Source organism: Bombyx mori, chromosome 7, assembly GCF_030269925.1.
Source record: "Bombyx mori chromosome 7, ASM3026992v2".
Taxonomy (NCBI): Eukaryota; Metazoa; Arthropoda; class Insecta; order Lepidoptera; family Bombycidae; genus Bombyx; species Bombyx mori.
In genome coordinates this window covers 13250836-13269057 of record NC_085113.1, presented here as the reverse complement: position 1 = coordinate 13269057, position 18222 = coordinate 13250836, and the positions used below count along the sequence as shown (strand labels likewise).

Genomic DNA, 18222 nt, shown 5'->3' with positions numbered 1-18222 from the left:
TAAGCATACATAGGGATTTAGGGACAGAGAAAGCGACTTTGTTTTATACTATGTAGTGAAGTTGCGTCTTATTTCGAGCACACGTCCTTACGGATCCACCAGATCCAATAACCTTTGCATTAGACGCCTTCAGCTCTAATAATAGGAGCAGGCTTAGGGACCTCGGTAACCGTACTCGTCGAACTCGACAAAGAGTTCGATGTGCACCTAAGCCATACATCAGCCCGCTGATTTTCTCGCCGGATCTTCTCAGCGGGTCGCGATTCCGATCCGGTAATAGATTCATTCGCGAAGCAACTACTCATGAGCTGTTAGGTCTCCTTCGGAGGCGCTCGGGTAGCTGTTAGCAAATTCCACCCCTCCTGGCTGAGCCTTTGCTCGCCCACCTGTCCTGGTGAAACTGGAAAGGCCTCCGGGCCACCAGTAATCCTTCAATCACAAAAAAAATAATATTTCGAGCACGACGCTGCTCCTGTTGGATAGTAACTGCTTCATTATCTTATCTTAATTACGAATTTAACGCGAGCTTCATCGCGGCCCCCTCCAAGCGAACGCTAAGTTTATTTACTGTACTAAAAATTATCTCACGCTGTTCCGGGTTCAAAACGTATTTTGCCCATAAAAGTGATCCGTTCTAATAACACACTTGCGACACAGATAAGGAACGCTACGAAACTTGTTTGGAAACTTTTAATTATTCACTTCAAATTAGGATTAATTGCGGTCTTTGTCTTGTATGTCTTCTTGGGTTACACTTTTCATGGTCATTCGCGTCGCTTTGGTTTTAAATCCTTGAAGATATCATCTAGATTCATCAACAGACATGACAAATTTAAATAATTTCAAAACTACAGTATTAATTATTGGCTGTAGTATTGGCTGGTAGTATTGGCTGTTCAACGAGGTAACGTAGCCAGTATCTTGGGAACTGTGCCTCCTTCAAGCGCATTGGAAGATTTGTTCTACTGTGTGAGTTGATTTATGTTAAATTATTTTGATTTGTTATATTACAAATTTAAAGATATTTATTAAAAAATAACAGCATTATTAATTTATCCCGCAGTACTATCTTTTAACTCCACGTTTCTGTAATTTCTTAATTTTTTTTTAAATATTTGAAGTTATTTTACGTATCGCCTTATTGGTTTTGCGGTTGAGAACTCTTATATGGAGTTTAGGTTCGATCCAGTCGGAGTATCTTTATCAAAAATATTCGGTATTCGGGGTCATAAAGTTCAAGTCTTTATATGTGAGTTTATTTTACCCATACACAGAAGATAATTTTAACTTGGACCATTGCCCAAATGAATAATGAGTACTTATGACAACTATGAAATATAAAGCGTTTATTTTCACATTGGACAGAAAACGCAAGAAGTTATCCAATGACGCCATCATTCAAGAGTGCGATACACACACTAATAGTCTTGCTGCGAGAACGGGATAGAACATTCTCTAATCACCACCAAAACCATCTAAGGCTTATATATTACCAGATTAACCGGGAACCAAAGTAGCAGCCACACGAAAAGACTCTAAATAACGGCTCAGGGCTTACCGCAGGAAAGCTAATTTATCTTGGATCCCACAACGAACTAAATCAGAAGGCAACGGGGGGCGTAGTTCAGTGGTAGGATATTTGCCTCGGTTTGATTGTCATAAAATGCGACGTTATCCAAACTAGTCAATTGTGATACGGATTGGCCATGAAAAATCTGAGCCATCAAGCATTGGCGAGCTTTACCGTTCGCCGCGCGGAGCGTTGACCCCAAAGACTGACAATAATTCTGCCCCTCGCATCATTTATTATTCCGTCGCGTCTAACTTCCTGAGCAATTATTAAATAAACAAAATCAGATAAAGAAGTGCGTTATTCTATGTGCATGTGCATAAAGATCTTAACTAATGCACCAGCCTTGATGTGGCTGACTACACTGGTCAAGGAATCAGAAGTCATGGCGGGTTTAGTTTTAGTTACATTGAAAAATAAAGATGGCAACAGATTGAAGCGATAAACGAATGAAATGATGTTTTTAGAAGATATAAAAACCACACCGAGCTCCCATCCCATATTGTAAAACGTCTGAAAACCTTTGTTTTTATGATTGAGGGATTACTGGTGACCAGGAGGCCTTTCCAGTTTCACTGGGACACCTAGGCGAGCATTGGTTCAGCCAGGAGGGTTGGAATTAGTTAACAGCTGCCCGAGCGCCTCCGAAGGAGACCTAACAACTCGAGAACAGCTGCTTCGCGAATGAATCTACTACCAGATCGGAATCGCGACCCGCTGAGAAGATCCGGCGAGAAACTCAGCGGGCTGATGCATGGGTTAGGCTGAAAACATTATCGGCGCATTGGAAGTCGGTTAAGTAATTCCAATAATATTGCCAATTCGTGCTCTACGCGTATCCTATAAATCAATTCGTATCATTTAAGCCGTTGTTGACCTTGCGATTGAAATTCTTAAATTCGAAAACCAGTTTTTTTTTTTTTTCGTTTTATTTATTGATCAAAATTCCTTGAAATGAGTCTTTTAGGACGGTTTGCGCTTTTAAACTTTCGCATACAATTTTTTTTAATAGCATCTCAAGGCAGATTCAGAAGCGACCTTAACTTTTCTTGTTTGATGTTCCACTTGCTGGTCTACGCTTTCTTGCGACAAAGTTATCACGAATTTACTCGGATTGAATAACTCCTATTTTAATAAGGGTTCTAATCAAAGATAGAATACGCTCACATGTCACTATCACACATGTCGTTGTCACATCACATTGTCACATGTCATTTATCAATTACTGGTGGTGGAACCTCTTACTTATGAGTCCGCACGGGTAGGTACCACCGCCCCGCCTATTTCTGCCGTGAAGCAATAATGCATTTCGGTTTGAAGGGTGGGCAGTCGTTGTAACTATACTGAGACCTGAGACCTTAGAACTAGAATCTGAAGGTGGGTGGCGGTATTTACGTTGTAGATGTATGTGTGCTCCGGTAACTACTTAACACCAGGTGGGCTGTGAGCTCGTCCACCCATCAAAGCAATAAAATAATCTATATATTAATACGTGAAGTAAAAACTTTGTATCCCTTTTTACGAAAATTGCGCGGACGGAGGAGTATAAAATTTTCCACACTTATAGAGAATATAGAGAAGAAGTGCACAATGCTAATTTTAAAATAATGCATAAAAGATACATTAAATCAATAAAGAAAACATTACACACTACATACCATGACTGTATTTGACGCACACACGCATGCATTCTATTTATTGTCAAACTTTTGTTCTTGACGTCTGTTGTCAAATTGAGAATAGATTAAATATTGTTTGCCTTTGTTAATATTTTTTATAGTGTAGTCTTGGCGAAGTTTGAGATTATAGAAGTATAAAAGACAATCATAATAGTGTACAAGCTTACAATTCCAATTAATTATAGTCGAATTTCGACTACTGCGGGACCTCTAGTAATAATAAAAATGTCACGATGACAGCCAATAGTTTTCGCCAATAACAATAGACAAAAATTATACTCCGTAAAACAAAATCCGTTAAAGTTGAACAAGGTATCGGAACAATAAATAGCTACCAGGAATCAATCCAAGGACGCCCGGTTACAGAGCCACATAGCATAATAGTCTTAATCGAGCACGACTACAAATATTTATGAGTTCGTAAATAATACATAATGTAATTGCGACTAATATACTATTCTATAATATACCTAAGAATTTATGCATATAGAATAGTAATGTTAAAAGCATCCGTTTTGTTTTCCAAACGTATATACCTAGTCAGGTCATAAATTCTGTCACATGTTTAATGTAAAATAATTGAAACAAGTTTATTCATTATGTAACCATTCATATACCAAAATTAACTTAACAAAACATAGATTCTTATGACACTAAAGTTTATTCAAAATGACCTCCGTGATTTTGAATACAGGCCTTCAATCTGCGCGGCCAGTCGTCTATCGCAGCACGAACGAGGTCCATGTCAATATCGGCGGCTGCCTTAATCAAGGATGTCTTGAGTGACTCCAAATTGGGATGAGGCTTTGAGCACGCCTTTTCATCCATGTGTTGCCATATCTTGTAATCTAACGGATTCAAATCTGGACTGGAGGAGGGCCAGTCTTCGTGCCGGATGAAGTCGATTTCACGCGCCGCCAGCCAGTCTTGTGTGCTCTTCGCTCTATGAGCTGGCGCCGAATTTTGTTGGAATACAACATACAGTGCCTGTTATTGAACATGGTATGAGAAACAGGTTCCACAAGGTTCGTCAGGACTGTATTTTGATACACAACTGCATTCGTTTTTACACCTTTCTCACAAAAATGTACCTCTGTTAAGCCCCAATAAGAAACTCCCAACCATACCATGAGCGAGGATGGAAAATGACCTCGTTGGACACGCGGAATACGGTTGCTCGCTTCTTCACTACTGTGTGCGTACACCTTATCATTTTGTTTGTTGTAGCTCTCTTCTACGGTAAAAATTTTTTCATCCGAAAAAAGAATTTCCCGATATTTTTTTCCCGCGTACCGCTTCAACAAAGCGCGGCATCTCTTCAGTCTCAGGTCCATTAGACGAGCATTCAAACGATGTCCTGTTTTTCTTCGATATGCCCGAAGCCCTAAGTCTTCATTTAACACCCTTTTCACCGTGGTTCTGTTTAACCCCATCTGAAGGGCAAACAGTTTCTGCTTACGTTTGGGATTTCTTTGAATTCGCGCCTTCACAGCTTTTATCACTGCTGGCGTCCTAACAGACCGAGGGTGGCCACTTCTTGACCTGTCATCTACACTAGTCTTCATTGTATCGTTTGATGCTACGATAAACGAATCTTTTGGTTATATTAAAATTTTTCAGTATGTTAAAAATTTGAATTGGCGCGTAACCGCAACGATGCAACGCAATAACTGCAACACAGTCTTCTTTAAGTGTCCACTCCATATTTAAAAATCAGTAAAATTCTAAAAGTATACATTTTTATTTTCATGAACAATTCGAAATTCGAATTCAATAAACTTTTTTGTGGCCAGCATTCTAAAAGAAAAGTTTTTACTGTGTGACAATACTTATGACCTGACTAGTTAGATCGTAATCATCGGCTGCTGCAGAAGCTTATCTTCATGAGCATTCTCAAATGTGTTGCTACCAAGCCCTTGAGGCTTGAGGAATTACATCAACCGTAGAGGGCGATTCATTAAAGAGCTGAAAGCCGTAGGCAGAAAGGTTAATGTAGGTTCGTAATAATTGTTTAGGGAACCTACAGACCACATAACGTAAATCATACATACGTCTGGCTCGATCTTTTTTTTTCTACCTATTCACTGGTTGCCTAAGAGGCTATTTCAGCTACGTCCTCGAAGGCTACAGACGCTACTAAATAAATGCCTTAGGACTGGGTAGATTTGATAGAAATAAGTAAGAATATAATAGACACTTATGGGAATTTTTCAATCTAGCCAAGAAGAGTTAGGTATGAGAATAATTTCGATAAAAGAAAGATACTGCGGAGGAGTTAAGGTTAAGTTAGGCAACAGCTTGGCTCTGCCCCTGGCATTGCTGAAGTCCATGGGCGACGGTAACTACTCACCACCAGGTGGGCCGTATGCTCGTCTGCCTACAAGGGCAATAAAAAAATTAAAAAGTGGCAACAGCTAGGGGTATAAAACTACCCCCAAACTATTTTAATGTTGGATCCTCCAATCTCAATCCACTTTTAATTAATCCAGAACCCCTATATTTAAAGTGTAGCATTGTGGTTATAGGTTAGAGCCCCGTGAGCTCATCTACTTGTCCGATGAATCTAGAGTGACCCCTCGAGGTCACTAGAATATGTAGGAAAAAAATAAAAATTGTGAGTAAGAATGCTGACCCTAACATACTCGAGGCTTATCCTCTAAAATATTTATACAGCCGATAAGCAACTGTGAAATTAAAATAAACTCATTTAAACAATCGCGACTCTGACTTCTGCGAATCACTGTTTATCTTTTGTTATTCCGATTATTCATCACGTGTATAATATTAACTGGAATTCTTCGATTTGCCACAACCGGCGGTCAGTTGTTTGAATTACGCGAGCATAGCCGGAGATAACGACAAGTGTTTGCAATAATATTAATAAAAATATTTTTATTAATTTCATATAATGATATACGGAAGAATTAAGATAAGCTCACCAAAGACTAGGGATAATATTATGTGATCAAAGATAGCGCATTTACTGGCCCAATACCAATGGCTGGCCAGTCCGTATCAATGTTGGTGGGACCTCTTGTGAGTCCGCGCGGGTAGGTACCACCACCCCGCCTATTTCTGTCGTGAAGCAGTAATGCGTTTCGGTTTGAAGGTCGGGGCAGCCGTTGTAACTATACTGAGACCTTAGAACTTGTATCTCGGGGTGGGTGGCGCATTTGCGTTATAGATGTATATGGGCTCCGGTAACCACTTAACACCAGGTGGGCTGTGAGCTCGTCCACCAATCTAAGCAATAACAAATAAAAATAAAAAATGGACCCTAGAAGATAGGGCATTTTATTTTGCTATAGAAAGATCCCCGGTACCCTTCTTCACGAGGAAGTTCATTGCGCCGCCAGGATCAGTGGTAAACTGCCAGGATTGCGTATGATGATAACGTGTCAAGGCACTAAATATTGCTTTTGCATAAACTTGTCCCATTATACACATGACGAATATGACAAAAATGTCGGTCGGTAATTGAATGAATGTACAGTCAGTGCATTCAATAATAACGTAACGACGCATCAAATTATATTTAGCGAGTGAAATCACGGGATGTGCTTAGTTCAAAATACTACAAGGAGACTTTTGAACTAATCAAATCTATATACGAATAGACAAAGACTACAATTTACATAGTAAACGGCTTCCTTCTTTACTTCCTAAGCCATTCCCTTTTAATATTTCTGCTTTAGTATAGAACATATTGTAGGCACAATATTGGTAAGTAATAATATGTAAACTTTGTAAGCAGCATTTTTTAAAACATGACAAAAAAGAAAATTTTAATTGAACCTAAATCATAAGATTACATGAACAGTGGTCGAATTTAGATCTTCGGACGAACACTAGATAAGATTATTTGGCAGGATATTAAAAAACTACCAATATATTATGATTATAATTAAGAATCATACAGTATGACACCTTGTTTATCAAAAAAAAAACGATAAGTAATTGAGGACCTCAAAGATATTCACATCCACCACCATTATTCATTTCAAAATTGCCGCCGGCGAATTCGCGAGGCGCGCCTAGTTAACAATAAATTTTTATCCAGTGATGCGACTGTAAGACGTCTGAACTGTGACTCACACAGTGCAAAGTGACTAAGTAACAACACCCACAAACGAAATTTTTACAACAATTTATGTACTTATTTGTAAAATAGATTCTTTGAAATATATTCATTCATATTTGATTTCTTAGAAAACGAAACCATTGCTGTTTAAAACAAAACAACTTATTTAGATTCATGACGTATTGATTCAGAGACGTGAACACTACTAATATGTAGATTGATGCGGTAGGCAGCGGCTTGGCTCTGCCCCATGGCATTGCTGAAGTCCATGGGCGACGGTAACCACTCACCATCAGGTGGGCCGTATGCTCGTCTGCCTACAAGGGTAATAAAAAGAAATAAAAATATTGATCGGTTGTTGGGGTCGGCTTTCAGAGACATAGCTTTTATTGAAATATTTGCAGTGTTGATTTTGGACAGCTCCAAAATCGCTCTTCCAACTAAATGTTTTAAATCAAATAATTAATTGTACAAACATGTTTTTTTTTAAATGTTTTTTTATGTTTGTTATTCAATCAAGCAAAAATAGCTTAACGGATTTGGGTGCGATTTCTCAGAATTCTGTTGATAGTACCTAACCTAGATGACATAGACTGATAGATGACGTGTCCTGATCAACGCCAGATACATCTGCAATAGCAAATACTACAATGCGTTCACTGGTTTGTAATTTACTGGTGGTAGGACCTCTTGTGAGTCCGCCCGGGTAGGTAACATCACCGTGTCTATTTCTGCCGTGAAGCAGTAATGCGTTTCGGTTTGAAGGGTGGGGCAGCCGTTGTAACTATGCTTGAAACCTTAGAACTTATATCTCAAGGTGGGTGGCGCATTTACGTTGTAGATGTCTATGGGCTCCAGTAACCACTTAACATCAGGTGAGCTGTGAGCTCGTCCACCTTTCTAAGCAATAAAAAAAGAAACAAAGTGGACTCATTATGTCGAGAAAATGCAATGAGTTTTATTCTTTCTGTATTACAAACATATCACAGGAGAAACCGCGAGACACGTCTAGTATGCTTATAAATAATATTATTAAGAAGCTTTTAATAACAATATTTAGTGAATTCACGAGGCAGTAGGCTGTATAACCTTCACTGAACATCTGTCGGGAGTAGTTTTGCAACCGTATCCCATATACGGCGTTTGAGGTCAATGTTAACGCGCGGCCTCACGGTACACTTGTGTTTACTTCGATGTACTTAATGCCTGTTCGGGGCGCTTCTGAATCATGGGCCCGAGTATTAAGAAGCGACTCTCCTACTGGGGTTTTAGATCAGAGGCTCTGTTAGATGGATTTATCACAAGTACGTATAATAAGGTTTTTTTAAAGATCTAATAGTTTATATATTGTTTTTTTTTCTTTTCGTACTGGTGGTAAGACATCACGTGAGTCCACGCGGGTAGGTACCAGCACCCCGCCTATTTCTGCTGTGAAGCAGTAATGCGTTTCGGTTTGAAGGGTGGGGCAGCCGTTGTAACTATACTTGAGACCTTAAAACTTATCTCAAGGTGGGTGGCGCATTTACGTTGTAGATGTCTATAGGCTCCAGTAACCACCAGTAGCTCCAATAGCTCGTCCACCCTTCTAAACAAAAACAAAAGAGGTAAACAATTATGTCTATCGAAATCTAGCTAAGGGTAAATGGATATCAGCAATGCTGGGATAGAAACTGCCTACTGTCCAGAATTCTATTGAAGCCTCGTTAGGAAAAAGACATGTTACAGCGATCAGTGTGCTTAGTGCGAGTTTTTTAACATTCTCGATCGAGTAAAAGTTAACTCAAATTTGTATGGAGTTGGACAGGGTTCCTACGTTTGCCGCTAGGGGCGCTGTTCCAACTCCATACAAATTTGAGTTAACTTTTACGCTATCGAGAACGTTAACAAGAAACAACTTGGAGAGGAGTTTGTGGTACATACCGACAAAGAAAAGGTGTGCTAATCAGTGCAATACCTCTGCCAATACCTCTTGTCGTGGCCGCTGGAAATTACATACCTGATCCTGTAGACCGAATGGTAAATAGTCGACGTCACCCAAAACATGTCATTACGGATCCTCCCGATCCATTAATGGTGCTTATAGGTACTTCAAGCACCGGTCACCGTCCTCGCCTAACCAGTAGCTTGCGATGAAGAGCTCGACGAGTGAATTAAACAATATACACAGCCCACTGAGTTTCTCGCCGGATCTTCTTTTCGGTCGCGTTTTCGATCCGGTGGTAGATTCTACGAAGCACTACTCTTGCTAGGGCCATTATTAGCAACACACCCGGTTTGAGCACCGTGAGCTCACCTACATATTAGGGCGAAGCTGAAATAGCCTCTCAAGGATCAGCATAGGTAGGAAAAAAAGGTTCAAGTAGTAAAGGACTCTGCACTGGCGACGGCCGTAACGTAACATGACGGCGTCGTGAAGCTAAACAATCAAATTCTACAAATCAACGAAACAATTGGCTCGTTTATGTGACGTAATGCCTTAATCTTCAAAGTCGTTCGTCCGTGAACACTTTTTATATACGGAATTCACTCAAATAAGTAGGTAAATCAGAATACAACAGATGCATAACAAAGAACTAACAATTCAACCGTGGACGCATTCAGAACATAAATAACAGATCAAGTCCGAATGGTTTTGCTAACAAATCACAGGATCACCCGCTATGCCCATCTGAAGATTACATACATACATATAAAATATATAAACTAGTTATCATCTCAGCCTGCCCACTGCTGAACATAGGTCTCTCCAATTGATGTCCAGTGCGGCCGGTCTGTCGCCACTTGAATCCAACGTTTTTTTTTATATTGCTTAGATGGGTGGACGAGCTCACAGCCCACCTGGTGTTAAGTGGTTACTGGAGCCCATAGACATCTACAACGTACATGCGCCACCCACCTTGAGATATAAGTCCTAAGATCTCAGTATAGTTACAACGGCTGCCCCACCCTTCAAACCGAAACGCATTACTGCTTCACGATAGAAATAGGCAGGGCGGTGGTATAGTAATCGGCAAACTTCTTGAGCAAATGACCTTGACTGCGCAGAACCGAATTTTAGGTCACTTTGGTGATGAGGGTGAGGCGCGACGGCAGGGGAAATCGTATCGAGCGCGTTATTGGTAGATCAGTCGAACCTTGCGTCCCGCACCGCGCCCTCATTCCGCTTGCTCCCAAAAGTACGCTTGCGTACAGTGGAAAGTCTATCGTTATTAATCGTTAAGTTATTTGTTATAATTGCTTGTGGACTTTGTTGCCATTGCTATTTGTTGAGTGTTTGTTGATTTTTTATAAAACATACACTATGCCGTGACAAACTGGTGTAGTACTTAAAAGAAAGGGTAGAAAATTTGTGTACGACGTATATTGCTTCATTATAAAACAGGGGAAGAATGATATGGAAAAATTAAAACAGACTTCGGAAGCAACAAAAACATCAGTGAGTACTGTTAGGTGCATTATTAACGAAGCTAAAGGCTCTGGCTTGCTCGCAGTGTTTCGGACTCCGGGTAAGAAAAGATCAGGGAAGAAGAAAGTTACCGGAATGGATAGTTTCGTTCAATCTGTAATAAAAAGATGTAATCATAATAACTACATAACAAGCAGCGAAACTCCGTACCGTAGAAAGGCTTCGAAGAATTTAAAGAAGATATAAATTTTAATGGCTCGGAATGAAGCTTACGACGAATTATGAAAGAGCTAGGCTTCAGATGGAAAAAAAGAACAGAAAATAATCGGAAGCTGGTAAATGAAAAAAGTAACATTCGATTACTACGAATCGAATATCTTCAAAAAATAATTAATTATAGACAAAAAAGAAGACCGAATCGACAGAGTTGTAAACTACGCCGATGAGCCCTATGTCGACTCATCACGATGATAGCGACTCGGGTGATGAAAACAGTGATGATGATGATGGTCAAGATTATGATAACGAAAAAAAATTTACAAATACCAGCTTCGCTTTAACTGAACCAAGACCTGGCAACAGCTCTAGTTTTGACTTAATAGAAGGAATATCTATTTTACCCCAAGATTAAATTATTACAATTATTAACCTATATGTTTTGTTGATGTTCTAATAAATATATAAATAAATACATATGTTGATTTTAATAATTTAATAGCATTATGACGCAGAGTAAGTAATGTTTTTGCACGTGAGTGTACCATGCGCAAACTTACCCCCACTACGTCAACAAATGCTCAAGAAGTTTGCCGGTTATTATACCTCGCGCGGACTCACAAGAGGGCCTAGCACCAGTAAAAACCCACGTGACCTAGTGATTCTTACATTTGACAATAAGCACACGACACAACGCAGGTGTCGCCTCTCAACAAATCCATGAACGATAATAAATACTGAACGACTAACGAAATTCTAATTACCTTGAAACATAAATAATCGTATGCAAATAACATCGAATACAGTGAATATTTAATGCGACCGGTTTTAAATCGCCAACTCCGCGTCACGCCCACGGCGCGCTGCCGCTGCTCTCATACGCTCATATATTAACTTCTCAAACAGATGAAAGTATAAAGAAGGTGACCGTGAAAGATGTAATTGTGAAATCACTTGCGATTGTAACTCGGCTCACTTCGATAAAGCGGCACGACACGAGAATCCTCTGATCGTGACCGCCGGTAACTACATTCCCGATCCTGTGGACCGAATGGAAAGCAGTCGACGTCGCCCCAAACACGTCATTTCGGATCCTCCCGATCCATTAACGGTGCTTTTAGGTACATCAAGCACCGGTCATCGTTCTCGTCGAACCCGTCGCTTGCGACGAAGGGCTCGACGAGTAAATTAACCCTCAGACACAGCCCATTGAATTTCTCGCCGAATCTTCTCAGTGGGTCGCGTTTCCGATCCGGTGGTAGATTCTGCGAAGCACGGCTCTAGCTAGGGTTCGTGTTAGCAACGTCGTCAGGTTTGAGCCCCGTGAGCTCACCTACTAGTTAAGGTTACGCTGAAATAGCCTCTCAAGGCTCAAGTTACTCAAGCTTAGGTAGGAAAAAAAACTAACTCGGCGTTCGCTGTAGTTAGACTGACCGGCTTAAGGTTCACCATTTACACCAAAGGACCAGCGCGCCCAGCTCAGACCACTATCCTTGATAAAATATTTAGCATTAAGCTCTAAGGTTCTCGAGTGTAAGTCCAGCAATTATTTAAAAAATTCTAACCTTATAATTGGTGCATGGGTACCGTAGAACCAACATGACAATCAAACAACAAATCGTCACGAAATTTTATTTAGTTCCTGTCGTATCAAAAGAAACAATTTAAAATTTGTGTTATTCTTTTTGTCGTTTTTAATAAATCTGTCCAATCACCCACCATATTCGAAAGTCACCTTTGCGATTTGCACCTTAAGAACGTACAAGAACATGTGACATGCCTTACGAATGTCAATTCGATTGGAACCGGACCGGCAATAACTCAATTAGTTTAATGTCAGCAATGCGTTTCATCACCACACATCAATTTGTGCTGTGGCTACTGATTGTGCGCTCCAAGTCACTAAATACAGCGGGTCCTTTCGATCTATTATCCTGATTTAATTACCGGATATTGAAACTGAGTCTCATAGACCACACAAGGTCAATACCATCGCCGCTTTGAGGCAAGATGCTGACTTTTTTTTTATTGCTTAGATGGGTAGACGACCTGGTGTTAAGTGGTTACTGGAGCCCATAGACATCTGCGACGTAAATGCGCCACGCACCTTGAGATATCAGTTCTAAGATGTCAATGACCTGAAGACGATTCTCTCAATCAAAACCTGGAAAGTTGACATCGCAGCAAAAATGGTAATAGATGATGAAACCAAACCGTGACAGACATAGAACGTGCTGCAACAAGGGGATGGATGGTCTTAGAGCTGCTGATGTAGATTTTAAGGGGAGTCTGTATCATAACATACATAACATGCTAAAGAAGATTCTAATAACAATTAAGACTATTAGTTGAGATGTATAATAGTGACAGCCTTCAGTAGCTCATCTGTTTCCATACTCCATCATAAAGAACAGAATACCAATTTACGATTTCAAACTCAAGGGATATCACCGCTTCAGCTCATACCTTAAGATAACCGATGAATGTTTCTTTCAACCAACAATTGCACAACGCTAATTAATCGAGCGGACGGCGATGTAGCGGGCGCTGATCGATCGCTTCACGCCCACACCGAGACCCGATCCTTATCGACGCCTTGACCCTGAATAGTACCACATATTTCTAGACCATAGAAATTTGAGAACCAGTTTTGCAAATTGAAACTTTTTTTTTTATCAATCAAGACTTACTTTTATATTCGATAGTGCATTTAAATTTTAATTGGATTGGAACCGTTATTTTCAACTATTTATTTGCTTTGATTAATTGCGAACGAGCAAACAGATTTGCGTAATTTAAGCGGATAACAAGCTCAGAGGTAAAAGCAAGAGGCTTAAAGCACCGAGATGACTGAAAGCTACACCGAAGATTCAAGAAAAACAAAAAAGTCCTCTATTTTGTTTTTTTTTTATTGCATAGATAGGTGGACGAGCTCACAGCACACCTGGTGTTTAAGTGGTTACTGGAGCCCATGGACATCTACAACGTAAATGCGCCACCAACCTTGAGATATAAGTTCTAAGATCTCACTATAGTTACAACGGCTGCCCCACCCTTCAAACCGAAACGCATTACTGCTTCAACCCGCGCGGACTCACAAGAGGTCCTACCACCAGTAATATGGGAAACCTTGGTGTCGACAAAACTAGCAGAAGGAACAGCAATGTGTAGGGTTCACCGTGAGATTACTCAATAGACCGAAGGCCGATTGTTTGTCGTAAATAAAATGGCGAACCGCCTAAAGCTAAACCGGTAGTCCTTTCCTTTAAATGCTTAATGAAATTATAAAACCGGTTTCAATGTATTTGCAAAACAAATTATTTTAATATATTGCTTTTTGCTGCGCGAAAGAATGACCCACAGACACACTTCCGCACTGATAATATTTATTTATTTATTCAACTTAATACACAAGTACTGTGGCGGATTTAATGCCTAAGGCATTGTCTTCTAGTCTAGCTAGGGTGTTGTAGAGAATCCTGTAGTAGGTGTAGTCCTTTTTGAGAAATAAGATAAATAATAATAATATTACATACAAATATAAACACACATATAGTATACACACATAAACATAACATACAACACCGTGCATATTATTATATCATAATAATAATATAAAATTTATACACACATTTTTTTTATTGATTATATGCGTGAACGAGCTCACAGCCCACCTGGTGTTAGGTGGTTACTGGAGCCCATAGACATCTACAACGTAAATGCCGCCGCCCACCTTGAGATATACGATGCTACACTGCAGAAAATAGCCAGAGCGGTGGTACCTACCCGTGCGGACTCATTAGAGCTCCTACCACCAGTGATTACGCAAATTATAGATTACGCATATAGTCACATACACAATATTGATGCGCTAATAGGTTTTAAGAGTTTTTCTCACTTACCAATGCCAGGGTGATGCACTAAACACCAATATATCCGCCACAAAACATCCGTCATTTGCACTGAATCGATATAATATAACGTGACACGAATCGATATTCACATTCTCACATTCAAGTTACGTCACTGGTTTTAAGTTTAGTCCAAACCTGAAACAAACAAGATTAGGAGGCTTAATGAATCGGTTAATAATTTATATCGATATATATAAAAATGAATTGCTGTTCGTTAGTCTCGCTAAAACTCGAGAACGGCTGGACCGATTTGGCTAATTTTGGTCTTGAATTATTTGTGGAAGTTCAGGGAAGGTTTAAAAGGTGAGAAAATAAAAAAAAGCTTGAAATTAAATAAAAATAGCAATTTTGGTTTTTCCTTTGATGTGTCCCCCGTCGGACGAATTCATTTTGTTTGTTTTAAGTTTGTTTTATACAAAAGTTTAGGTCTATTATTTATCGATTGAGGCACAGTCTGCCGGGACAGCTAGTAAATAATAAAACTATTGGTAGACATAACAACGTGAATTCAGCCTTAAAATAAGGGAATAAAGCTTAAATTGTAACGGCCTTCAAACTACAACGCATCACAGATTCCCGACAGATATGGACTATGTAGGATAAGTGGTAGTGAGTACAGAGATGCTGACAATTCGCCGTCTCTTAAAATTTTGACAGGCTAATATCACGAGCAACAATTACCTTCAAATTGATTAATTGTTTACCAAACCTAAGCAACATAAAAACATTCTCTTTACAAACGTCTACAGAATATGAATCATAAGATATTTATCATGAACAAAACAACTTCATTTTCGTCTGTATCTATCGGTTTGTTAATCAAATGATTAGATTCAGCTATCATTAGTTTGAACACCTAGCTGAACTTTCACGTGGTACCTAAGCGACTACGTTTAAGAGGTTCTTACTTTTTTGTTATCATTAACTTTTTTAATACAATTTTTTTTATAATCGACGTCGGAGATAAAACTAAAACGCGTCAACAAGTATCGTGTGTTGAGATACTGAAGTTTAAATTTACAAAGAGATACATTCTTATTATCATGGTTTATTAACAACTCTTTTATTGCTTAGATGGGTAAATGAGCTCACGGACCATCTGATTTTAAAGTACAACAACACATGAGTTCTATGTCTCAGTTTTTACAACCTGTTCCACCCTTCAAGCCGACTCGCATTACTGCTTCACGGCAGAAATAGGCGGGGCGGTAATACCTACCTGTGCGGACTCACAAGACCAATAAAATCACCTTAGTTAAGTAATAAGATCATGTAACAAATAATCGAACATACAAATTAATATAACATCTATTAACTTCTAACTATACTTAGTATTATAATTTCAAATAATTCTTCAATATGTTGCTCTGTTTAAACAAAGTGTTTTATTTTGTTTGCTTATTTTTATTTTATAGCGTTTATTTTTATAGTAAGTTAGTTCACAACTGTAGCTCATTAATTCGATAATGCTTTTCAAACAGCACAAAATTCACGTTAAAGGAAGTAGGTGTCTATGAGCTCCGGTAACCACTTAACACCAGGTGAGCCGTGAGTTCGTCCACCCAACTAAGCAATGAATTAAAAAATAACTCGCTCATCCATCGCAGCCCTTTGTGTGTGCGTGCGGGCAGATGTGTGTGTCGCAATGTCTTCTTGATAAAACACGTGCTATATTAGCCGACGTTCGATCTGTTATTACAAAATATTTGTTCTGCTGACACCGGAATTTGTCTTTGTCTGCAATCGTTTTCAAGGTATATTAACGGCTTAATAAACACTTACACAGATATAGCCAGGGCGGTTGTACCTAACCGTACGGACTCACGAAAGGTCCTACCACCAGTAATTACGCAAATTATAATTTTGCTGGCTCGATTTTTACTACACGACGTTATTCCTTCACCGTGGAAGTAAATTGTTAAGTACGTATTTCATTAGAAATATTGGTGCCCGCCTGGGATTCGAACATCAGTGCATCGCTCAACAGTGATGCACCGGACGTCTTATCCTTTAAGCCACGACGACTTCATTCCTACCTGTTTTCTGGTAGCATAGAGGGCTATTCCAGCTACGCCCGGACGGGTGGGTGAGCTCACGGGCTCAACCTCAGAGAATTTGCTAACACTAGCCCTAGCAAGAGCAGTGCTTCACAGAATCTACCACCGGATCGGAATCGCGACCCAGTGAGAAGATGCGGCGCAGAACTCAGTGGGCTGTGTCTATGGACTAGTTCGAGTTAGACGACGAGTTCGACGAGGACAGTAAACACTACTTACCATGGCTTTATGCATGGTAGATGATAATATACTTGGGTAGACCACCCAATCCACCCATGTTCATGGCACTTTGCATCAGCGCCCAAACATCGGGACCACATTTAATGGTAAAATCGTGTTGAGAACCCGTTAAATAATATTTAAAATATAGATAGCCGGGAATGTTTAAAACATCCCTTATTTATTACAAGTTGAGTACAGTTCTCTAATACCAATTCGGATGCGGCAAGACAAAGTTGCCAGACGCTTTACGCCGACCGCTATTTATAAAGCCGACTGATAAGATAGCTATTCTTAGCTTTCTACTTTGTTTCTTTGGCTTCGAATAAGGATAGGGCTTAAAATTGCTTTCAGATGTTCTTTTTCAATGCGTTAGAATGTAGACTAAGTAATATTCGTTACTATTTACAGTAATGTTTGATCAATTACATGTTCACTTTTTGGGGTTTTTTTGTTGATATATCAAGAAGTTTGGTGCTCGAAAAGCATGGTCTATTCTAAGACACTTAATCCCGTTGAAGGATCACTACCCATCTTGAGAAATGACTTCGAAGACTTCTATATCCCCAGTTATTGTCCCTTTGGATAATTATTTGTTGCGACCGACGGCACATGGCTCGGCTGATGCTCCACTCAAAATATCAACGAATGGTTTGATTCGTGGAGAGCCTCAAAAGACTTTTCTTCTTCTCAATCGGACACTCTTGTCAGAGTGGTCATGCTTGCGCTGACTCTTCTTTTTTTCCACCTTATCCCACTAATTGGGGTCGGCACAGCTAATTTTTCTCTTCCATTCTCTTCTGTCAGCCGTCATCTCAACACTTACTCCTCTCTCTGTCATATCGTCATTCACACACTCCATCCATTTCTTCTTCGGTCGACCTCTTCCCCCTCTACCTTACACTACCATTTCCATACCTAGTCACATGCATCTTCTCTCTACTCATTCGCTACCGTGCTATATACCACGCTAACCCTGCTTCGCTGACGGTGTTATATAAAGAAGCACCCGTTAGGTTCCCCATGTTCCCGAGGACCTGACGATGCGCTTCCACGAACACTTACCGCCACACTATTCGA

The 18222-nt window shown here is 39.8% G+C and overlaps 1 protein-coding gene across 1 annotated transcript in view; it reads right to left on the bottom strand.

The window, feature by feature from the left end:
* Nucleotides 1-18222, bottom strand: part of LOC101737866 (inverted formin-2) — a 94966-nt gene that overhangs the window by 64568 nt on the left and 12176 nt on the right. The window contains exon 2 of the mRNA XM_038011944.2: nt 14855-15001. The gene's annotated coding sequence lies outside the window, so the exon portion shown is untranslated. The remainder of the gene's footprint in view (nt 1-14854; nt 15002-18222) is intronic.